The following is a 25464-nucleotide window of genomic DNA, read 5'->3' as shown; positions in this document are numbered from 1 at the left end:
TCTCACCTTAAAAAAGGTAAAAAGGTGAAAATCTAAATAAATAGCCTACAAGGCTAAGTGAAAGAATCAACGGGTCATTTGGGTTAAGCGTAGGAACTAGTTATGATTCCCAACATCAAATAATAATGGAAAGGAATAAATCCTCAGACATAAATTCTTAAATACAAGTAAACACGTATAAGGCCGGAGATGGCAATATGATATACCCAGGTGATGGGGTATAAGGTAACCGTGACTAATAAGTCTAACCGCCAAATTAAATAATCAACAAAGATAACGGATACAAGCTGAAAGTAACGGCCCACTAGGCCTCACACATGAAAGACGTATGCGTCAAAATAAATGAGAACTTTGGACCGAAAGAAACGGGTGCCTTGAAAATGAAACTTGGTTCGTTTGATTAAACCAATGAACTACGTAAATAAGGTTTCGGGGATGAAACCTCTTTAAGGGGGGTAGACATGTAACACCCCGAAAACAAGTTTGATAGTCAAACCACATTAATATTAATGAACGGGTAAAATACCGTTAGTGAAAAAATTAACCAGGTGAATATTAGGATTTAAACAAATAATCCTAATATTAATTAAAAGGAGAATAAATGCTTTAAAAAAAAGTAAGTTTATAAGAAGCCCGAGTTAACTGAAGTTAAAATAAAACGGGTTATAACTCTCGAGACCCACTAAGTAACTCGGAATATCAACCTAGTTAGTTAAGTGTTTTAAAATAATGAAGGAACTTGATATAGTAACCTTTTTATAACTTTTAGAAACTAGAGGGACTAAAAGGGTTAAGTGAGAAAATAATTATTATTAAAACAAAAATTAAAAACCCAAAACACACACTTGGTGTGTGTTCTGGTCGTAGATTACACAGGGGGCGAACAAGCTTTCTTCAACCAAACCCTAACTAGCTAAAAATCAAGCAATTGGAAGGCCAAATCAGTCCCAAATCGAAATCCAAGCTTATTTTAGTGATCACCTAAGCGAAGGGATCACAAGGTATATTAAATTTCATCTTTTGGTTACATCATAGAATTTTGATGAACATGAGAAATCAAAATCTGAACTTGATTGATTGATATTTAGATGAAATTAGTAATGAAAACATGTTTAGGAGTAAACCCTAGTCAATAACTTGTTGAGTTAGTGATGAAAATTATGAAATTGATAATTACCCATACATGCGTTAAGTGGGTGTTGTAATTATGTGATGAACACTGAATTTCAATGTTGAAATAGTGTAGAATTGATGTTATGATACAAGTCTTGGTATTGATTATGAATGCTAGAAATAAGGGTTTGATTTAATGATTGAAACTTGGTTAAAAAGATTAGCCATGAACTAAATAAGAGGTATAGAAATCGTGCCCGCTAGGTGCTTGTTAAAATACCTAAACAAATGTTTATATGTTGAAATTTTGAAAGAAACACGTAATTGGCTAATTTGACTAATTTCGTGTGATATGGAATATTACGGGTTTTAAATATGATGGTATATGAGAATCACCAAATAGAACTTGTATATATGTTAATTTTAGTTCTAGTTCTTAATTTGACAAAGATGAAGTTAAGAAGATAGTAAAATTAGGATTCATATGATGACTTCTTGAAATAGATGATGTTTTTGACATCTCTTAGCCTACAATCACTGTGTTATAGGTTTATAACCATTACCAAGAGTTTAATAAAGGTTATAGCCATGGAAATTTGCATTTGATGGTTTGGGTCGAATTTGAAAGGACCCTAACATGATTTCCGTAGCTTTTTATATGGATTTTGACTAATCTTAAAAAAATCATATAAAATCAACCGTTTATTCGATTTGGGTGTTCTATACCTTTTCGGAAAGCTTATGAAGTAAATTTTTACTGTTTTCAATCATAAGAAACAAATGTGGTGGTTAAATAGGTCAAAAATGTGAATTAAAACAGCTGTTCAGAAAACTTAAAAGCTGATTGAAAAATGAAAATATAGTTGCTGTGCTGATTTTATAAAAATCATATAAAATCATAGAAAATTCGTTAGAAGGTGTACCTTATATGCTTGCGAAGGTATTGAAGTTTTCTACGATCCATTTTTGAACATGTTAATCTAGTTCGGACTTTAAATGGGTCATAATGGTCGATTACAGCAGTTGAATAGAAAATCGCTGCACATTAATAATGTTATTATTAATCCAGAAAAAGACATATCATTGTGTATACTTGTTTGATCATTAAGTATTTATTGTTAGGAACAAATAACACTTTATATGACATGCTTAAAGTGTTCAAAATCACTTACTAACTAGTTTGTATAAGTAACTAGACTAATGGGTCAAACGGTTAGTGAATGGAAAGAATTATGGAAAAAAAATAGTTGTTGAATAAATAACATACTTTGATGAATAAGTGTGTGAATCCATAAGGTGTGATGGTCATGTTAATGGTTGACTAATCTAATCGTCTTGTGGATATGATATGGTAGTTTGACTCTGACAAGCTTGGTAGGAGCTTGGAAATGAACGGGTCAAATGGATACAAGTTCAAGTATGAAGCTCGCAAGGATGCAAGGTAAGTAAAGCTTACACCCAATTTAAGTGTACGTGTTTATTTTATAGGTGATAAATATGACAATGGATTATGTTTAAAAAAATGGGTTCCGACATGAACCGAAATGAGTCGGAATAAATAAAAACGATCAAAACCATGGTTAATGGTAAAAAGAGGCAAAATGGTAATTTAGTCATGAATTGACTAAGAATTTATAAGTTTTCTTAAAGTTACCTAATAGCGTAACTAGAAATGGGAAAAAGGGGTAAAAAGGGTAATTTAGTCACGTGATGACTAAATATAAGTTGAGATTAAATGGATACCCATGGCGTAAGCCGAAATGGGTTAAATATGTAAGAAAAAGGAAATTTTGTGGTAAAATCCGGAATGGGTAGTTAAAAACCATGCTTTGAAACAAATGCGAATGTTTGGTCATATAGGCCAAATGGGTCAAATGGTGGTGATAACACCGTTTGACAATATTGACTAACGTTGGTTGTTAAGTCGTATGTTCACAGGAGTGAACCGGAAGTGGATAATTGCGTCGCTATAAAGTAGCGGCTAATAAAAGCAAGGTATAAAACGAGTTTATATGTTGACCCGAGCCAGGTACGCATAAACAAGCTTTTAGTTAAACATGCGATTCTTGGTCAATTAATTAGCGAAAGTCCTTCATTGTAAAATGAAGGATTAAAATTGACCAAAAAGCCCTCGTTGGGTAAACCGGGCAAACGAACCCTAGAGATTGTTTAGGAACTTGTATTATGATTATGTAACCCTTTTGATACGTATAAGAATATAGGCATAAACTTTCGTGGGTCAAATGCCTAAGAATAGGTCTTTTTAGTAAAATGACTAACCGAAAAGTAATACTCGGTTTATTGTATTAATTCACCACAAAAATAGTTGTGGTGAAACATAAGTAGACATGTTAAATGTAAAAATGTGAAGTACGAAAAGAGATGAGTGAAATTGATGCTTAAATGCATAAAAACCGTTAAATGGGTCAAAATAAAGCAAGTGATTAAGATTGGCTAAGTGTTGGAAAATTTCAAAATAAACCGGTGAATGTAAACACGAATACAAACCTTGTAATGGAAGCGAAAAAGCTAATTTTTGGCAAGCCCGGAATGGGTAAAAACGATAAGCAATGAATATTGTTAATAAACTTGTAGTATGATGTTAAAAGTAACGGGTCAAATAATCACACAAAGGATTTTTAAGTCGTTTGCTTATAAATCAGATTTTTATGCAAATCGAGGTGATAAACGGATTCGTAATTTAATTACGGAAACGTGGAAAAAAAAGAATTACGCGAAACGGACTTGTACATAAAAAGTTACGCGAAACGGACTTGGAGCTGGGTTTGAAGGACCAGCAACATTGCTTCTTGGGGTTCCCGTTTGAGTGATGCGACTGATACTCGCGCGGGGTCCCCCCGTGTTTGTTATTTCGATTTCGCCTACTTCCTCGGCAGGTTGGATTTGGACATTGTGATTGTCCTCACCCGGACCCACGTTAGAGTTTGTGCCAAAACCGAAATCAGGGATGATTCCTTGACCAGCCATGATCAAGAAAACCGAAAAAACTCAGAAAAAAGAAGATGAAAGTGACTGCAAAAATTGGTGGGCGCCAATGAAGAAACACGGAACTAATTTTAGGATTAATTAGTTTGGTTTATGTTTCAAACGTGAGGGTTAATCTTCTAATAACTTTCCTGAGCTCCTTGATGATCCGATCTTCCTGCAAAACAGAACACCGTTAGCTCGTTAAGAGGGGAATATGGGGGTTTCCCTCTTAACCAGACTCATGCGTGAGAGTAAGTATCTGATTTGAGGAAATAAGTGTGTGTTAAGAGTGAGAGTGAAGAGAGCAGAATGAATAACCTGTGCATGAAGGTCCTCTATTTATAGCCGGAGAGGTGTAAGAAGAGATGGGCTGATGGGCCTTGGGCCGGAAGGCGACAACAGAGAATATCCTTCTTGTCTCACAAGTATCGACCGTTAGTGCCTTCTAGAAGACCTCTGGTGCTGGCGCACCTTGATTGGAGTCACGTGTCCCTGTTGTCGTCCCTGTTGTCCCTCTTCCATCAGCAGGTAAGTGGAGATCATGGGGCAGGTGTCGTCGCCCCCTGATTGGTGCCACATAGACGTCCTTTTGTACTTATTGTCTACTGCGCGTCAGACGATCGTGGAGCACGATAGAGCACAGCCTGGTGGGCACTGATTGGCTCTTTATCCTGCCACTTGTACCTTGTTTACTCTCTGAAGTGGCCTTGCGCTATAACCTCTGGGCGACCCTTGCTGAGCACGTAACTAGCCCGTGCGGGGTTATAGGTGCTGAAGGATCTTATTCAAAATGCTAAGTGTTGAAACTGACCCTCTTTCTTGTTTGGACCTCGTGCGAGGTCAGTCTTTGTTGAAGCAACCCGCGCAAGTCTAAGATTGATCAGCTTGCTGAATAAGGAGTATGGTCCCGCGTGCGACCTGAAAAAAAGGTCTGCGCGGCTTTTTGGGACCATACCCCTTCAAGTTCTTTATTGGAAATCACAACGACGATATACTCTAGATTGCAAGGTTTGTCATACTTAGATGCATACATGGTAATTGTATTATTTAGCATCTACACGTGCATCATTTTAACAACATCATGACTTATGTGTGAACTAAATGTGTAAACATGATATACCTTTGGTGAGAATGAATTCCCCTAACTCTAATTTGAAACCACAACACGCTAGTGGCAAGAAACCGGTCGTTCTTGAACCACCGAATCAATCACAATACCCAACTCATTTACTCCAAATCAAAAGGTTGCAAGTTCGGCTTATAACCGTTCCAAACCATACAACCAACGTGACCATTCGCGTACGATACCCATGATTTAACGTTACAGAAAAAGTTTTCAAAAACCGTCCTTGACATTTTTCTCACATCCCAAAATAACCCCCAACAATGAATATAAGTTCTACGAAGAAATACCTTTGTGTACGTGACGTCCTTGGCGCGTCTATTTTACTCTGAATCCTAACACAAAATGCAAGTAGAATCTTGTTTCACCCATAACTTAACCATAAGACATCCGTTTCATGCATTCTACCTATCCACTCGATCGTCTCGACACGCCCACATCTTAAATTTATCGGTGTCATCCATCGACACCGTCGTTGCTGCCAGAACACATATTTGACTCTCCGTTCATTTGGTTTTGTGCGTCAATATTCGAGTAGACCAAAACCGACACAAACGAACTCGGATTTAGGTGAATAATATGTCCACGCGTTCGTGTCGATGAACCACATCATATCCGCCTATCTCCGTCACTGGAAACTACCACTATAGTCGCTAGAAAACGAAACAGTGGCTGGAAGTCACAGTTTTGCGCTTTTGTCATCGCATAACTCGAAACCTTATCATCCGAATTCCGTTTCGGACAAACAATATATCCACATGACCCTGACACAACGAACATTCATCCCGTTTCATTGTTTCCATCAACTGCTATAGGAGCTACCGCTGATGACCAGAATAATTGTCAGAATTCTTCGGTTATTTGTTTTTCTCTTAATACTTCGCCTGAGCATCACCAACCTCTTGTTCCTTCGATCCACAACCGTGTTAGCGAAACGCTAACAACCATATCACGATTCCCATCGATCACAAGGCTACCCCATTACCCTGTTATGTGGCTAATCGTTAGTCTAACTTGATTTACACCTTAGCGTATCCAACTCTGTAAACGGATTTCCCCAATTGGTTTGATGGTCTTACGGACATTGGACGACGGAGATGCAAATTATTCAACCCACAAATGAGAACGATGACTTAAACAACTACCCTACCCCTTATATTTCAAGAGTCGTTATTCCCTGGGAGTTTTTCTTTTATACGAACCTTTTCACTAGCCTTTGCATTGGCCGATGTTTACCGTTTAATGCGATATCTAATTTCTATTATCGACTTAGACTAATCCATCATTCCTTTATCACGGTGACACTAAATCTCTGCTGCTCCATGAAGGACCTCCAATAAGATTGCGTCATAGCTTAGAGAATTTGATAAACTTAATTTTTGATCCTTGGTGATCACTTCTTGAACACTGAAAATGGCGATGCATTGTTAATACGACCATACCATCTTGAACATATTTTCGCATCCCCGTAATGAAACCTCTTGACGACATATGTGCTATTTCTAATTCATCCACATGACCTAGTTCAACACTTTCGAATTTGGTTGCTTACAGATTTAACAAATTACACACTCATTTAAGCTCATGAATCTTAGTGAATCTATCTTTATTCGCACACAGGCAAGCTCAAAAACTTTGACGGACGCTTCAGTTAAACATAGACACTACAAACTCAGACGACAACCATTTTCCTCTAGATAACTCTTGTTGTGCCAACACCTTCAATGTAACACTTCCATCGACAAATAACATTCTTTATTTATATTTTATACCACTTGAACGCATCGATTACGGCTACACTTCAGTATGTTTTCATGTCTTATCATGTTATGCTTCATGAACACTATAATTCTTGTCTAACTCTATTCTACGCGAATCCTCGCTTGGTTAAATCACCTTCTACGAATGTTACTCGAGGAGCAACGAGCCATGGATATCTCAAAGATGAAGATAACTCAAAGACTACCTTTAGAACTCAATACGACCATTACGAGTTCCTGGTCATGCCGTTCGGATTAATTGATCAATGCACCTATGGTCTTCATGGGTCTCATAAACCGAGTGTACAAACCCAACATTGATAAATTCGTCATTGTTTTCGTTGACGACATCCTAATCTACTCTAAGAGCCAGGAGGAGCACGAGCAACATTTACGCCTTACTTTGGAACTCTTAGGAAACGAACAACTCTATGCTAAATTCTCAAAATACGACTTTTGGCTTCGTGAATCCCACTTTTTCTCGGTCACGTGCAAAACCCCTTACTACTTTAACTCAAAAGGGTATCACCTACAAGTGGGGTGATGCTCAAGAGTCTGTGTTCCAGCAGTTGAAGGAAAAGCTCTATAGTGCATCTATCCTATCGTTACCTGAAGACACTGTTGATTTTATTGTCTACTGCGATGCGTCTATTTAAGGACTCGGTTGTGTGGTGATGCAACGCGAGAAAGTCATTGTCTACGCATCTCGACAACTCGAGGTTCATGAAAAGGACTACCCTACCTACGACCTAGAGTTGGGAGCTGTAGTCTTTGCACTCAAGATATGGAGACGCTACTTGTAAGATTTACACCGATCACAAAAGTCTCCAGTACGTACTCGACCAGAAGGAGTTGAACATGTGATAACGCCGATGAGTCGAACTTCTAAATGACTATGAGAGCACAATAAATTATTACCCGAGTAAGGAAAACGTTGTAGCCGACGCCCCCAGCCGAAAAGAAACCAAGCCTAAACGAGTTTGTGCGTCAAAACTCACCATTCATTCGAACCTTCCCGAACAAATTCGCAACGCTCAAGTTAAAGCACTAAAGGAGGAATCAAAGAAACCGACAAGTTTTCTCGACTTGCAAGTATCTACCTGAAGGAAGTAGTTGCTAGCCACGGAGTGCCAATTTTCATTATCTCCGATCGTGAACCACGTTTCGCGTCTGATTTGTGGCAAGTGATGCACAAATCCTTCGGCTCACGTCTAGACATGAGCACAGCTTATCACCCGTAAACGGATGGTCAAACCGGACGCACCATTCAAACCCTTGAAGACAGGCTGCGAGCATGTGTGATTGACTTCAGTAATGATTGGGAAAGACACCTACCATTGGTGGAATTCTCTTACAACAATAGTTACCACTCAAGTATCCAGACCGCACCATTCGAAGTGTTGTACTGACGGAAATGCCGGTCACCTCTCTGTTGGGCTGAAGTCGGAGACAGCCAAATTTCCGGTCCTAAACTTGTACTTGAAACTTCACAGAAAATCATTCAGGTCAGAAACCGAATGCCGGTAGTTTGTGACCGTTAGAAAAGTTATGCCAATAAACGTAGAAAACCATTGGAACTTCAAGTGAGTGACAGGGTTTGCTGAAAGTCTCACCTTGGAAAGGTGTGGTCCGTGCTGGGAAACAGGGCAAGTTAAATCCGCGTTATGTTGGACCATTTGAAATTGTACAAAGAATCGTCACTATGGCTTATAGATTGAATCTCCCTGAAGATCTCAGCGGCGTGCACAATGTTTTTCATGTCTCGAATCTAAAGAAGTGTCTATCTGATTAAACACTTGGGTTACTGTTCAAAGAGCTGAAAGTTGGTGATCAACTACGTTTTATCAAGGAACCAGTTGAGATCATGGATAGCGAAGTCAAAACTCTTAAACACAGCATAATACCTATTGTGAGAGTTCGTTGGAACTCGAAACATGGACCGCAGTTCACATGGGAGCGAGAAGATCAAATGATGCACAAGTATCCTCAATTGTTCAAAACCGTGACGCCTATTGTTGAATCAACTAGCGAATTTCGGGATGAAATTCCCACTCAACTTGGGGATATGTGACATCCGACAATTTCAGATTATAAACTACTCTCGTAAACTCTTTTGTCATGATCATTCATTCACACATTACACTTAATTGGAATTAATTAAGGGCATTGAACATCACACAAGGACAAACGCAAACATTCACGTAGCAGTAATTCGGGGAATTACTGGATGTTGCAGTAATTCAGGAAATTACTGGTCCACACACGAGTTTGTCCATTACCCTACACTAGTACATTTTCGGGACGAAAATTCTATCAAATTGGGGATGATGTGACAACTGAGATTCTTAGGTTAACACCGTTAACTTTTCTCAGTTAAACCTTTGTAATTTATAGAACATTCGAACAAGCATTGTTTCACACGTGCAAATTCTAACAAACGGAACTAAGACAAACTAGTGGGACTAGTCTTGTATATGCACAAAAGTAACTTGGTTAACTTTCTATACAGGTTTCAAACTTTAGAAACTTGGAGGGACTTGATGTGTGAAATACCAAACTAGAAATAGTTACTTTTTAATCCAAGTTTCAGAAAGTAGAAAATAGAGGGACTAGATGCGACATCTAACAAACTTAAAATAAAAATCTTTTTAATAAAATCCCAACCCCCATAACCCATACGAACACACATACTTTCTGCCTCTACTCTGATCGACGAAGAACAAGGCAATGAGGCTTTATCTTTTTCGATTCTTCAAGCTTTCTCGATTTCAATCTCTCTCGATAACGTGTTTTAATTTTGTGTGTTGTTCTTGGGCACACATACATGATTCTTGAATGTTAGGGTTTAGGTAATTAACAAGTTCTTGATCATCTATGAAGTTTACTAGTTTATGTGTTCGATAGTTATGCACGTATGCTAGGGTTTCAACTATAACCTGATATTGGTGGTAGATTATTGTTGAATTTGATGTACTTGATGTTATACATGGAGTAAGGGTCGGATTTGGGACAAATAACATTAGGAAAACGTTTTTTTGTGAAAAGCTGTAAGGAAATACAATCTGTCTGAAATTTTCAGCCAACTTTCAACGGTTGTAACCGGGTCAAATTTTGTCAAAAACCGATGTTTCTTAAGTCTATGATGAACATCCAGGAAAAATCTTTCAAACCCAACTGGAATTACATTTTTTTGATGAAAATTGAACGTTTTATGAATTTTTTTGTATCGAAGGTTCAGGCTGCGTTTTCTGGCATAATTTGCAGCTCTTTACAAATGTGATAACTCGATTTAGGAATTGATTTATGATCTCAATTTTTACTATAGGTAGCTTCAGGAACTGAAATTACCTCAATCAGATTATCGAGGATTTTTAAATGAATTTTTCCGTAAGCTGCAGTCAGAAAGTGACGAATCTGATTGTTGCTTAGTTAAGGATTTTTTTATAAATTTTTGGTAAAGAATCAGACTCTAAAATTTAACACAAGGCCAATCCCTCTGAGGGGCACGTCACATAAAAAGATCGTAATTTTTGCAATCTCGTGAGTAAGGTAAACGAGCATCCTAAAACAACCTATTTTCAGTGAGTTTCCATCTAAATGGACCGTGGCTAGAGATTGTTGGTCAATATTTAAAGGATCAAACTGTATCACTCACTACAGATACATGGACATCTGTTCAAAACTTTAATTATATATGCCTTACTGCACACTGGGTTGATGATGATTGGGTTCTAAGGAAGAAAATAATAAACTTTTGGCAAGTTCCAAATCACAAGGGTGAGACCATTGGAAAGTTTGTTTATAAATGTCTACAAGAATGGGGTATTGATAGAATTCTTACGATCACTGTTGATAATGCTTCATCGAATGATGGAGCAATTAGATATCTGAAAAAAATGCTTAGGGGGGGGGGGGGGCAATGCTATTTTAGATTGCAAATATTTGCATTTGAGATGTAATGCCCATATAATTAATCTTGTCGTCAAGGATGGTCTAAAAGAACAAATCGATTCCATAAATAGGATTCGTAATATTGTAAGGTTTTTGAGATCTTCTTCTCAACGATATCTAAATTTCCAAGAATGTGTGGAGAAAGAAAAGATCAAATGCAAGAGGAAACCGTGTTTAGATGTTGAAACGAGGTGGAATTCGACATTCTTAATGTTGGAGACGGCACTTATTTATGAAAAAGCGTTCGATAGGTATTATATTCTTTTAATAATTATGTATTTTTTTTTATTTTTTCCATCGATTACCACTAGTCTAATATGCTTATTTTTTAATAGACTTCAAGATGTTGATTTCAATTATAGATCCTACTTCCGCTCAGAAGATGAAGGTGACGAGGGAAGTACGAGAAAGAGAAAGAAGAGTGAAAAAGTTTTAGGACACAAGAGCTTTTAATACCGGCTTATCGTTAACGGCTTATCGTTAACGTCTCGAACCAAACTTTGAAGACAAGATTTTAAACTATAAAAAGATAAAATAAAAATAAAAATGAAAATAAAATAAAGGAAAAACAGATAGACAAGTAGGAATCACTTGGTTCCAACTCCTCTTTTATGTATCCTTTTGATGATTATCTTAGTTATAGTGGTAGGCCCCTCTTGTGAAGGCGACGTTACCCTCAACCTATTGGTCTGAGTCAGCAGGGATACAGTCCTGCAAGGTCGGATTATTGAAAGATAATTAAGTAAGTTATTAATGCGAAAAGTGGTGGGCCCCCTTCCGGGCAGCGATCACCCTCAACCCTTTGGTCTGAGTCAGTAGGGATACAATCCTCACAGGATTGGTTTAAAGTTTTAATAGTAGTTTATAGATAAGGGGTTCAAGTGGTTTACACTTCTCCCGTGGTGGGTAATGCCCGCTCCTACTCGTGAAGTGTTACTAAGCTTAAACCTGGTTCCCGCATGATCTATACACTTAACGAGACATAAGATTTACCCAACCACCCTTCTAACCCCCTTCCAGGAAATTAACGTGTTTTATATAGACCGTAAAGACACGAATATGTGAATCAACAACATATGAAGAATGATTAGATAAAGTTGCCTTCAATATAAAAAACTAGTTATTAAAGTCATTAATACATACCCCATTAAAAAATTGCCAAATATTGGAAACTAAAAAGTAATACATAAAAGATTTTTCTTCACCAAGTGATGTAAGAGTTTAGCCAAGCATGGCCTTTGTTTAACAAAGACTCTTACGATCGATCTTGGATCCCGAGACTACTACACACACTCTAAATGATGGAAGATGGGTGATGGTGGTGGATGATGGTGTTGTAATGGTGGTGGAGTGGTGGCAAGTGAGAGAGAAGTGGTTTGCCAAGGGATGGTTTGGAATGGAACCAAGCACATCTATTTATAGCTAAAATCAGGGGCTGCACCACGGCCCGTGCCCGCCTGGAACAACCCCGTGGTCATCTCTCTCTCTCTCTCTCTCTTCCTCATTAACTACAGTGTCAAATCTTGTACTAACACAGCCTCGTGTGTCAACGGCACGGCCCGTGGCCAATGTACTTGTTGTACTATCACAGATTCTGAAATTCTTTGAGTTGACCACGCCCCGTGTTGGCTGTCTGTTTTGTCCTTTGTTGTTTTCTTTTCTTCTGCATAGAATCCAGTCTTTTACACGGCCCCGTGTCAGGTCTTCTGATCTTGCTATTCTCTTGGTTTGGATGTGACTCGAGGCTTAGCGAGTTGCGTCAGTCCTCATTTGTATTTATGTTGGTTTTTGCGGTTATTTTGCTCCTTTTGCACATTTAAGATCTTTTGACCCTGTAAATTAAAAAGGGACAAAGAAACAAGCTTTTTCCAACATTAGTACCGAAAAAAGGTTGATTTTACACCGTATGTAATACAATTTATATGTTGTATTTTATGCACATCAGTTATGCATGCTAGATTCGATTTATTCTATCTTTAGGTTATATATCGATCATTAACTTAGGACTTGAAACTGTAACCGGTAATAGACAAACTGGTTATTTGGTTTGTGAAATGTGTGAATTACCTATGCAAAAGGTCTAAAAATAGATCGAGAAACTAGTTAAGGTTTTCTTCATAACTTGGTTTATCACCCTAGCCGTGTTGCTCTGTGTTTACATGTGGTTTGAAATCACTACAAGCACGTTGCACGCGGAACCACTAACAAAATAAAAAGAAAATGTAAAAAACATTAAAAAAGTAATTGAAAGAAAATCAACCAAAAAAGTTGTATGTTAATTGTTTTGGTCAAAAATTACCTAAGCAATTTAGTGATCAAATTAGTTAAGTGAGGTAGTGTGCTTGAAAGGTGTGTCAAAAATATTCAAGTAAAGTTATTTGCAAAAAACAGTTTCATACAGCTTAGGATATAAAGTTGTATCCAAGATCAAACAATGAACAAAAAAGTAGAGGGTGACACGAGATGTATGAGGAAAGCCCTTGATCAATCTAGATCGCCGGCACAAAACCTCGGGAGCTGACAATCGCAGCTGCCTTGTTCTTCTATTACTTCAAATGTCAGGATACAGTGCAGGATATGATGCAGATCAACTAGGTGTTACAATGTGATTTGATTACAAGTGTTGGTGTGTAGTGATTGCTAGTAACTAGAGAGTAAATTGTGCGAATGAAAAGTAAGTGCCTTAACTTGATCCGATCGTACTATTTATAGTTAAATGAAAATAACCAACTTTCCTAATAAACCGAGATGCCCCGAATATTCCCAAATAAACATTGCAGTCCTGGTCTTTCGGGATCAACGTCTCTATTTCAACTGATTTGCCCGAGTCTTGGGGAAAGAAGTCTTCTTGAACGTTGGAGACTTGTAACTCTTAATCTGCACGTGATTAATTCAGTCAATATCAGGATATCGCACCAGGATGTTACCAATATCTTGATCCGGTATCCTGATCACAAGTAAACAATCAGAAGCAGAATATTAGTCAGGATATATGTTCAGAAAAAAAAAAGACTCTGGAAAAAATCCCGAATTCAGTCTTCGACATTATATATCATTGGATTCGTCTTTTCGAGACGATTCTAAAAGTGTAATTTGGTAACCACTGTTTTCGGAGATATTTTGTAGGGTTTTATCAGTCTGTTGCGTTTAAAATGTCGAACATGACGAATTTAAATGCACCTAAAATGATGAAGGTGGAGAATTATCTTACATGGAAGGACAGCTTCCAATCCTTCATTGAATCTCAGGATGCACGCATGTGGATCTGTATTGTAGATGGGTACACAAACCCAACACACAATTATGAGGGCAGACCACGCAGAACAGACTATGTGAACATGCAAGAGGATGATAAAAAGATGTATGAGGCTGAAAAGAGAACATTAGCCGCTATCAAGATGTCCTTACCTGATGGCATCAAGCATACCTTTAATAAGTACACTAATTCAAAGGATATGTGGGATGCATTACAAAGGCGATATGATGGAAATGAGAGTGCCACTCAGGCATTTATGGCAGAGATAGTGCCAGTTGATGAGGCTGAAACTACTGTGAATGATGCTGAAGCTGAAGTGAAAAATGCTGAAGCAAAAGTGGATGCTGAAGTAGAGAAAAAGAGTGAAGCTGAACAGGTCGTTGCTGATCAAACTACAGAAGTTCATGAGAAAGAGGTACAATCTAATTCTGTGTGTTTGAGGTGTCGTGAATTACAGGGTGAGGTTGACAGATTGTCAACACAAAACCAAAGTCTGGTAAGCGAGATGTCTAGCATAAAAGAGTCAAACTTTTTTGCTAGAAGAAACGAATCGTTATACTTGAAGAAGATAAAGGGTTATGAAAGTGAAATTGAAGCTTTAACATGCAAACTAAACGAAAAACTTCAAGTAATAGATTTAGCTCATGACATGATGAGTGAGAAAACAAAAGAGATTTCTGAAAAATGCAAAGAGTTGTTGGATGCACAACTCAAAATTGTTAAACTTGAAAAGAAATTAGGTCATTTCAGGGATTCTACTTTTGTTATGAAACACATGATGGGTGGGTTAAAGAAAAGTAAAGACAAAACTAGTTTGGGCTTTCAGGGCTTTAATGAAGTCCCACCTCCTCTTATTCATGACTATTCTATCATGCCTGATGAAGATGAGCTAACAGACTTTATGTCAACTGCACCAAGTAGTTTCGCATCCACATCAAGTCAAAGTGAGGGGTCTGAGAGTGATGATGCTAAGAATAACAATAACAGGGAACCTTTGAAAAAGAAAAATTCACCTCATAAGAGCAAAAATCAAACTTTTGTTAAAAAGATTAATTTTGTTCAAGGTAGTGATATGAAAAATGAAACCACTGTTATTGAAAATGAATCAAATGTAGAGTTTGCTAAAAATAAAAATAAAGAAATATCTGAATCCAAGCAAACTGAACAAAATTCTTCCAAGGCATCATTATCTGATGAGGGATCTACCTCAAAGACTCCAGATAAGAAGTCTTCGAAAAAGAGATCGTGCTTCAAATGTCACATCAAAGGACATGTAGCTAGCTGTTGTCCTAACAAAAAGAGTGAAGCACAAATTAGTGAAAAACAGATAGGGAAATCACCAGAGAAGAAAGGTGATAGTGAGGAGAAAGGCTCAAATTCTCCAAAGCAATCTGCTCCTAAGCAACCAGAGAATGTTGCTGTTGGTGTAGATAGGGCTGAAAAAGGAACTCCAAAAGTTCCTTGTTTTCAAAGAAATCAACCAAGATTTCAGCCTAGATCTCCACCAGGCAGATATGAGAGACCTAGAAGCAGTTCACCTAGAATGAACAATTTTAATGGAAATACAAGTAATTTCAGGAGTCATGGTCAATGTTTTGGTCAAAAATTACCTGAGCAATTTAGTGATCAAATTAGTTAAGTGAGGTAGTGTGCTGGAAAGTGTTGTTGAAAATGTGCTTGTTAAGTTGTTTATAAAAACAGTATTCAGGATACGGCTCAGGATATTGAGCTGTATTATCGATCAAACAATGAGCGGAAAGTAAAGTAAATGACACGAGATGTACGGCGAAAGCCCTTGATCAATCTAGATCGCCGGCATAAAACCTCGGGAGCTGACAATCGCAGCTGCCTTGTTCTTCTATTGCTTCAAATATCAGGATACAGTGCAGGATGTGGTGCGGATCAACTAAGTGTTACAATATAATTTGGATACAAGTGTGATGATTGCTATGAACTAGAGAGTGAGAGTGTACGAGAGAGTTAGTGAAAGATGATGTGCCTTAAACTGATCCGCCCTCATCTATTTCTAGTAAAGATAAAGCAACTAACTATCCTCTAAAACCGGGATCCAACGAATATTCCCACTTGAACGTTGAGGACCAAGTCTTTCGGCTTCAACGGCTTCCTCATAACAAATTCGCCCGAGTCTTTAGGATAAGAAGTCCTGATGACCGTTAGTAGCTTGTAACCATTAACCTGCACGTGTTTAATTTACTCAACCTCAGGATATCGCCCGGGATGTTAGCAATATCCTCGTCCAGCATCCTGGTCATAAATAAACAATTACAAGCGGGATATTAGTCAGGATATGTATACTCAGAAAATGACCCATAACAATTGTCCCCAAAATATATCGGTTGGTATACCAATCCAACGAATATATTTTAAAGCTTATCTCGTGAATCGAGGCAATTAATACGATTGGACATGCGAAGTGACAATGTGCAACTTCCCACGCGTTTTTTTACTCGATGGCTATCCATTTAGCCCCTATATCTTCTCTCTTTTCATTTGATAAACCATCATCTCCACCGGAATCTTCAGGTAAATTCCTTTCTCTCCTTCTTCTTCGTTTCTTTCTTCTCCACGGAAATCCCTTATGGCTAGCGGAACTAGATCCCATACGGGCGACTCGATTCCAACCTTCGAAGCCCAAAACCTTCTAAAAGAACCCGAGAAAGAGGTCTGCTCCTTCGACAATGCTGACATTGCTGCCTTGCAAGCTTCCGGTGCTTTCCCTGTTGGTACAGTCATCCGTCCCTTCGACAGAGAAGTCCGATCGGATTTTTCTTCCAACGAATGGGTGTGCTTCTTGGCCTACCCTTTCTCCATCGGACTCCGGTACCCTTTCCCGGCTTTTATCTCCCGTTTCTTTGAACTAACTGGTCTCAGTTATGCCCAAACCATGCCCATGGTTTGGCGCGTACTGGTGACTCTGGACCAGATCAGATCTCGATTTATCCCCAACCTTTGTATTGAAGACCTCCCGATGGCTTACCGTCTTCGTTCTCATGGCAACAGTCGTTTTCTTCTTTTCTCAACTTCCAAAAACCCTCTTGTTCTTAGAGCCACAAAGAATGAGGAAAAATGGCAACGAAAGTTCTTTTTTGTAAAAAGGGATTCCATCACTGGAGGTTTTGATCTTCCAGTGAAGTGGTTAACCTCTGGTAGGATTTAGGGTTTTAGGAATATCCCCAACCGTATCTTAAAGCTATATCCTGAACTGACATCTCTATTTCTTGTGCAGCAAATTTCAAAGATTTAGCACCTCCAAGCGCTGAATCGGATTCAAGAATCAAAAGCATTTATCAACTTCCAGAAAGCGAAAGAACTTTTTCTCTGTCATTTGCAAGTTCAAGCCAAAGATCCAGCTCCGACATGTCTGGTAAACACATTAGTACATAACAAACAAACAACTTATGAATATTCAAGAGTTAAACGTTTTCCCCTTTTATGCAGCCCCAGTCAAAGCTCCAGAGGTCTTCGACCTTGACGAATTGGATAGCTACTCTGCTCCCATCCCGGTAAAGAAAGAGCCAAGCCCTAAGGCTCCCACGTCTTCCAAACCCAGCAGCTCGAAAGCCGTCACCACTCCCAAGCCTCCTCCAACCACCAGGACCCGTGCTTCCAGTGCTTGGAAGAGGAAAGAAACAGATTCCCCGGCTGTCTCTGAGGCCTTTCCATATGAAAACTATGGATTCAATGAAGCCAGCGGGTTTATGACTTCATTCCTCAATCAGGTAAAAATCCTCATCTGGTATCCTGCACATGTATGTTAATTATTATCCTGGATATTTTACACATATGTTGATACCTGTACTTTTGGTTGTAGGGTCTGGAACGTCTCATGTTCCTTTACGAGGATGCGTGCGGGCTTAACAAAATGTTGGAGATCAAGCTCAAGAAAGCTGAAGAAACCATCGCCGATCAAGGGATGATTGCCACTGCCAAGTCTAAGCATTATGAAGACAAATTCAAGGCAATGGCCCAGGAGCACCAAGCCGCTATACATAAGGCCAATGAGGACGCCCAAGCCGAGCTGGATGTTGCTCATCTTCAATACCAGCGGGATATGACCTCTTACCGGGATGGCCTTAAAGGATCCATTGTTGTTTCCCTTCTCCAAGCCAGGTTAAGGATGGCCTATGAAGCCGAGGCCTTGGGCTTTGAATGCCCTTCCTGGAATGTCAAGGCTTGGGAAACTAAACTAGCGGATCTCAAGGGCACCCCTGTTGAACGTCCTGCAAAGCATGCTGGTGGGGATCCTCCCAAGGCGACGGATGCGGCGGCCGAGGCTGGTGGTGATGCTGAGAAGAATCCCGAGGGTGATGCTGGTGCAGGTGCTGACGAAGCGATGGTTGAAGAGGGTGCTGCCCCTTGAAAGCAGCGAAGTGGGCGATGATGGATGTTTATGCCTAGGCCGGAGCCCACTTTTTTTTAATTTGATGGTTGTGGTTGTCTGAACAATTTACTTTTCCTGCTTTTGAACAATTTACATTTCCTGCACTTAGACAATATGATGACCAAAGGTGGAGGGATCCTGAGTTTCAGGACGAAGCCCTTGGTTATCAGTTAGTATAGTTTATTTTGAACAATATAACAGTTGAAGGTGGATGGGTCCTGGTTTGAGACGAAACCTTCAATCTGTTAAGTAAATCTAGTTAAGAACTTATCGTGCTTTTGGTGGATGGGCCTCGGTTTGAGGTGAAACCAAAAGCACAACTTTTGACCTGTTAATAATATAACTATCTTTTGACTTGTTTTCCGTTACTTTGCATTACTTGGTGTAACCCTTAGCTTTGCAAAGAATTTCATACTGTTATCTCACAAAATATTCTGATTAGTATTCTCAGCGATATACTGCAAAAACTTTTTACTAGATAGAACTTCCAAACATCCCTTCAACTTTATAGAAAGTTTTCGATAAACAATTTATCTTTCCAAAACTAGTTTTAAATAATCAAAGTTCCAGACTAACACTAGTTTCAAACATCCTAATCAATTATTCTGAAAAAGACTTTGAGAATATATCAGGATATTTGTCCTTTTTATAAAACATAATGTCATTAAAGTCCGTAAAGGAAAGATCATACCAGAAATAGGATATAAACCTATTACCAAACTTCAATCCCTTTGCAATTCTTCCCATAAAGATGTCCCCTGTGCAAGGTACTTAGTGCATTAGTTCCAAATCCTATCTTTTTAGCTTTTGCACCACCACCTTAATGGGAATGTCCCCTGCGTACAATGCCTTCAAATACTTTAGAAATCTTCTGAATGTTAGTTTTCATCGTTTAGGCAATTTTTCATGTCCCAGGGGCAAAACCCAAAGGTGTACTGGAGATAAAATCCTTATATCCTGGGGAAAATCCCAAATTTTCATGCGCTACAGGCGGGAGTGTATAAACTCCAAGACTTAGAAAGGTGAGAACCTTTAAACCTTAGAGAGTATGAAAATACCCTTTCATGAGAGAGGGTGATCAATCCTCATATACCTTTAGGATTCAGGATATAGCCAATAGTGACGAAATTGTCAGCCACTTTTACATGGACTGGTCCCGCCACCTTGAACTATCCCCGAATAACTTGCGCTCCAGGCGGGGTGTTTAAACCCAATTCGGAAGAAAGGTGAATACCTTTAAACCTGTGAAGGGATCAGTATCCCTTAAACGTGAGAGAGGGGGCCAATCCTCTAGTCTTTCGAGTTATCCTGAGCACATATCCTGGAGCTACACCCTGAAACATATCTTGCAAAACAATTGTAAACTAAGGTGGGTGTTAGCTTGGCTAACACCCCTCCGATGCTTAAGTCAGTATTGGGTTTCAAAGAATAAATTAAACTAAACATATTTAAAAAAGGTAGAATTCATACCATCCTGAGTTAGAAATTAAATTCTAAACTCACTTGAAATAGAGCTTGAGGTGTATTGCATTCCAGGATCTCGGTAGCATATCCCCCTCCATATTCTTGAGTCTGTATGCTCCTTTTCATGCTTCTGATTCAACCTCGTATGGTCCTTCCCATTTTGGGGCTAGCTTGCCATCGGCAGGATTAGTAGTATTCTGAAAAGCCTTTCTCAGCACCCAATCTCCAACCTTAAACCTTCTGGTCCTAATGTTCTTGTTATATGCCCTGGATATTCTCTGTTGATATGCTGCCATCCTTAGCCTTGTCGCATCTCTTTTTTCATCTATAGTGTCTAAATCTTGACACAAGGCTTCAGGATTCTGCTCAGGATCACTTAGGGTAGATCTTATAGTGGGCATTGTCATTTTTGTCGGGATTACTGCCTCTGCTCCAAATACTAAGGAAAATGGAGTTTGCCCAGTAGCATTCTTCACAGTTGTCCTGTCAGCCCATAGGACAAATGGTAGTTCTTCTGCCCATCTTCCCTTCTTAGCCCCAAGTCTCTTTTTCAAATTGTTGACAATTATCTTGTTCGAGGATTCTGCCTGCCCATTCGCTTGAGGGTGTACTGGAGTAGATGTCACCATTTTGATCCCCCAACTCTTGCAGAAATCAGAGGTCCTCTTGCTTATAAACTGGGACCCATTATCACAGATGATTTCAGCTGGTATCCCAAACCTGGTCAGGATATTCCTTTTTATGAAGGATACCACTTCTCGGTCTCTAACTTGGACAAACGCTTCAGCTTCAACCCACTTAGAGAAATAATCCATCATTGCTAACATGAAGACTTTTCCTCCCGGGGCCTTTGGTAATTTTCCTACTATATCCATACCCCACTTCATAAATGGCCAAGGGGAAACAATAGGATATAACGGTTCAGCGGGCTGATGCAATATGTTACTATGTCTCTGACATGCATCACATCTTCGAGCATACTCTGCGGCATCTTTTCTCATTGTTGGCCAATAATATCATGTCCTTAGTACTTTCGAAAATAATGACCTGCCCCCAGCATGGTTACCACAATCCCCTTCATGTATATCCCGAAGCACTTCTTTGGCTTCAGGATCCTCCAAGCATCTCAAGTATGGTCCTGCAAGAGATTTCTTATATAAAATATTATTTATAATAGTGAATCGTGATACCTTCATCCTAAATGCCTTAGGATTTTCATCTTCGGGGATATGTCCTTCCTTGAGATATCTCATAATTGGAGTTGTCCAGGATTTAGGATCCTCTTCAGGATACACCACTTCAGGATTTTGAATACTTGCTACTTCCTTATGCTGAGGATCCGTTGCAGGATACAGGATATGTAATATCGGTATCGGGGTCCCTTCTGGTATCCTGATTGATGATCCCAAGTTTGCCAATGCGTCTGCTTCGGCGTTATCCTCTCTTGGTACCTGTTCAAGTGTAAAAATATCGAAATATCCTGCTAATTTTTTAAGAATACCGAGGTATTCAATTAGTTTCTCACCCTTGACTGCATAGGATCCATTAAAATGATTAGTAATTAACAAGGAATCAACATATACTTGCAAATTCTTGATATTCATATTCTTAGCCAATTCTAATCCTGCGATTAAAGCTTCATATTCTGCCTCATTGTTAGTAGCAGGGAATTCACATCTAACAGCCTGGGGTATTATGTCCCCCTGTGGCGATTTTAGTAATATACCTAAACCTACACCCCTTACATTAGATGCACCATCAGTATATAATATCCAGGATTCTAAGTTCTCTCCTAGTTGTTGTACTTCTAGGCCTACTTCATTTTGAATATCACTACTGAAATCAGCCACAAAGTCTGCTAGAGCCTGAGACTTTATAGCATTTCTAGGTTCATATATTAGATCATAGGCACTTAATTTTACCGACCACTTAGCCATTCTACCCGACATCTCAGGTTTCCTAAGCACATTCTTAACAGGATAATTAGTTTTAACATGAATCCTATGTGTTTCAAAATAATGTCTAAGCTTTGTTGATGCCATTACTAGAGCCAATATTAGCTTTTCTAGGTGAGAATATCTAGTTTCAGCATTTAACAAACTTTTGCTAACATAATAGACAGGATACTGCTGACCTTCGTGGTCCTTTACTAGTACTGCACTTACTGCATTCCCTGATACTGCAAGGTACAGGGATAATGGTTCACCATCCTCAGGCTTCATCAATAGAGGTGCGGTTGAGAGATACTGCTTCAAATCCTGCAGGGCTGCTTCATGCTTCTCACCCCATTCAAATTTTTTATTCTTTTTCAGGATATCATAGAATTCTTTACACTTTTCCGAGGATCTTGAAATGAACCTATTCAGGGCTGCCACACGTCCTGTTAACTGCTGAACATCCTTCATGTTCGAGGGTGATTTGATATTCAAGATAGCTTTAATCTGCTCCGGGCTCGCCTCTATCCCTCGTTTTGTCACCATGTATCCAAGAAACTTTCCTGCCCCCACTCCGAAATGGCATTTAACAGGATTCAGCTTGATGTTGTATTGATCCAGGATATCAAATGCTCCCTTGATATCCTCGAGGTGATCCTCAGCCTTTTTAGATTTCACCACCATATCATCAATATATACTTCCATGGTGTCCCCCAGTTTCTCTTTGAACATCATGTTCACCAATCTTTGGTACGTTGCACCTGCATTTTTTAAACCAAAAGGCATAGCAGTATAACAGTAAATACCTGTTGGTGTCATGAAAGCAGTATCCTCCTAGTCTGAAGGTTCCATTTGAATCTGCTGGAATCCTGAGGATGCATCCATGAAGGTTAACATTTCGTGGCCGGCAGTGGCGTCCACCATCGAGTCTATATGAGGCAGAGGGAATGGGTCTTTTGGACAAGCTTTGTTCAGGTCTGTGTAGTCTACACAGACTCTCCACTTCCCATTCTTCTTTTGAACCACTACCACATTTGCTAGCCATCTGGGGAATTTGACTTCTCTAATCATTCTAGACTTCAATAATCTTTCAACTTCCTCTTGGATAATTGCATTCCGTTCAGGGGCGAATTTCCTTCTCTTTTGTCATATAGGCTTGTATGACCTGTCAATTCCAAGCTTGTGAGTAATAATGTCTTTTGATATACCTGTCATATCCTCATGCTTCCATGCGAATGTAGACATCCTGCATTTCAGAAAGTTAGTTAATTGTTCTTCAATATCCTAAGGGATATTGGTTCCTACGAGCACCGAGATATCAGGATTATCCTGGTCCAGGATTACTCTTTTCACATCCTGCTCCGAAGTCTCCACGATATCCCGGGCCCGCATCTTTAATTGCTATGCTGGACTTGGTTTGGCCGAGGATTTCATTGAGGATGAGTAACATTCTTTCGCTTCTTGCTGATCACTATCGATTTTGACAACTCCCCAAGGGGTAGGAATCTTAATGCATTGGTGATATGTTGATGGAACGGCCTTCATATCATGAATCCACGGTCTTCCGAGGATGATGTTATAGCAGGATAGAGAATCCATCACACAGAAACGTTGCATCTTGTTGACTCCTTCGACATATACGGGCAGCTTTATCTCTCCCACTGTGTTCCTAGCTTCTCCACTGAAACCTACGAGCACAGTAGACTTCGAAGTGATATCCATCGGAGATACATTCATTCTCTTCAGAGTCTCCAGTTGGATTATGTTGACGGAACTGCCGTTATCAACCAGTATCCTGCGTACAAAATGGTTAGCCACATATAACGTTATTACCAGAGCATCATGGTGAGGATCCCGGATAGTATCCCTGTCATCAGCGTCAAATGTGATCATTTTGTCAGTTGTGAGGGTAGTCATCTTGATAGGTTTGTCTCCCCTCTCAGCCTTAGCTTCTTTTGCATGTCTCTTTGCCGCTGAATACGAAGTCCCACAAATATCGGATCCTCCCGAAATAAAGTTGATTATCTTGGCATCCGGGGGAGGTGAGGCCGCTCGCTCAGGATCCTTTTCAGTATCCTGTCCTTTGTTCTTTTTTCTGCCCAAGAGATCTTTTAGATATCCCTTGCTCAGAAGATAGCTTATTTCCTTCCTCAAAGCAATGCAATCCTCCGTAACATGTCCAAAATCCTTATGGAAGGCACACCATTTGGATTTATCCTTCCAATCAGCTTTTTGTTGATTCTTCTGAGGCCACCTGGCTTTATCTCCCAGACCCTGCATAGCATACATTAGTTCAGGTATATTAACAGAAAAACAATATTCAGATAATTCAGGATATTCTTCAGGATCCTCGTCTTCAACAGCATTCACTTTCTTGTTATCATTTCTGCCATATGGCTTGGAGCGATATGGCTTATATGAGGATTCTAATTTCCTGTTAGTCGATTCGTATGTTGAGGATGCATTCATCCTTTCTTGCATTTTCTTGTCATCCTCCAATCGAATATATCTCAGAGCCCTGTTACGAGCTTCGTCAAGATTCCTGCAGGGATTCATTACAAGATCCTGATAGAACTGAGAGTCCTTTTGCAACCCCATCTTAAAGGCTTGCACAGCTGTTGCAACATCAAGATGTGGGATATCCAAGGATTCTCGACTGAATTTGTTCACATAATCCCTCAAGGATTCCTGAGGTCCTTGAGTTATCCTGTAAAGATCACTGGTTAGTTTTTCAAAACTCTGACTGCAAGAAAATTGGCTATTAAATAAATTCACTAAATGGGCAAATGATGTAATCGAATGCGGAGGAACATTTAACAGCCATTTTAAGGCTGATCCTGTCAGGGTAGAACCGAAACCCTTGCACAGACAAGCTTCCTTGAGATCTGGAGGGATAGGGTTGATCTCCATCCTTTCCCTATACTGGGCAATATGCTCTTCAGGATCCGTGGTTCCGTCATAAAGCTTCATGTTCGAAGTCTGAAATCTTTTTGGGATTTCAGCATCACATATAGGATGTACGAACCGAGATATCCTGTGGCTATCCTGGGATACTTCAGGAATTGGCTGCACCACCCCAGGTACACTGGATATCATATCCTTTAATTTCTGAAGTTCCCTGGATAATTCAGACGTTACAGTTGTATCCTGCAAAGACCCAACACTGTTAGTGGCAATAGCATTATTATTATTAGATACGTTACCAGTCGGAGGATTCTGCCCATATCCCGAAACATATCCTGAGCTCCTCACGGCTGACATCCTAACCGAGGAGGGTATCTCAGGAGTAGGATTCTGAGGGAGGTTGGGCACAATATCCCCCCTATTATCCTCAGTATACACGGCTGAACTAAAGTTCAAAGCTCTGGGCTGTAATGGAGTGACGATATTCTCAGCAGGTTTGCTCGAGCCGGACTTCAGGAGTTGTATCTCCCTTAACAGGATCTGGTTTGTTTCCTGTTGCTGCCTCATTT

At 39.4% G+C, this 25464-nt stretch overlaps 1 long non-coding RNA gene across 1 annotated transcript; it reads left to right on the top strand.

The window, feature by feature from the left end:
• The first annotated feature begins 261 nt into the window (after positions 1 to 261).
• On the top strand, positions 262 to 3404 carry LOC110874525. Its single transcript, XR_002556022.2, has 3 exons — positions 262 to 1001; positions 2469 to 2554; positions 3052 to 3404. It is a non-coding gene; the product is annotated as an uncharacterized LOC110874525 (long non-coding RNA).
• The last annotated feature ends 22060 nt before the right edge of the window (positions 3405 to 25464 follow it).

The sequence above is a fragment of the Helianthus annuus genome, chromosome 9 (genome assembly GCF_002127325.2).
Source record: "Helianthus annuus cultivar XRQ/B chromosome 9, HanXRQr2.0-SUNRISE, whole genome shotgun sequence".
In the NCBI taxonomy this organism is placed as follows: Eukaryota; Viridiplantae; Streptophyta; class Magnoliopsida; order Asterales; family Asteraceae; genus Helianthus; species Helianthus annuus.
Note: the sequence above shows the minus strand (reverse complement) of the source record. Positions and strands in the feature narration are given on the sequence as shown.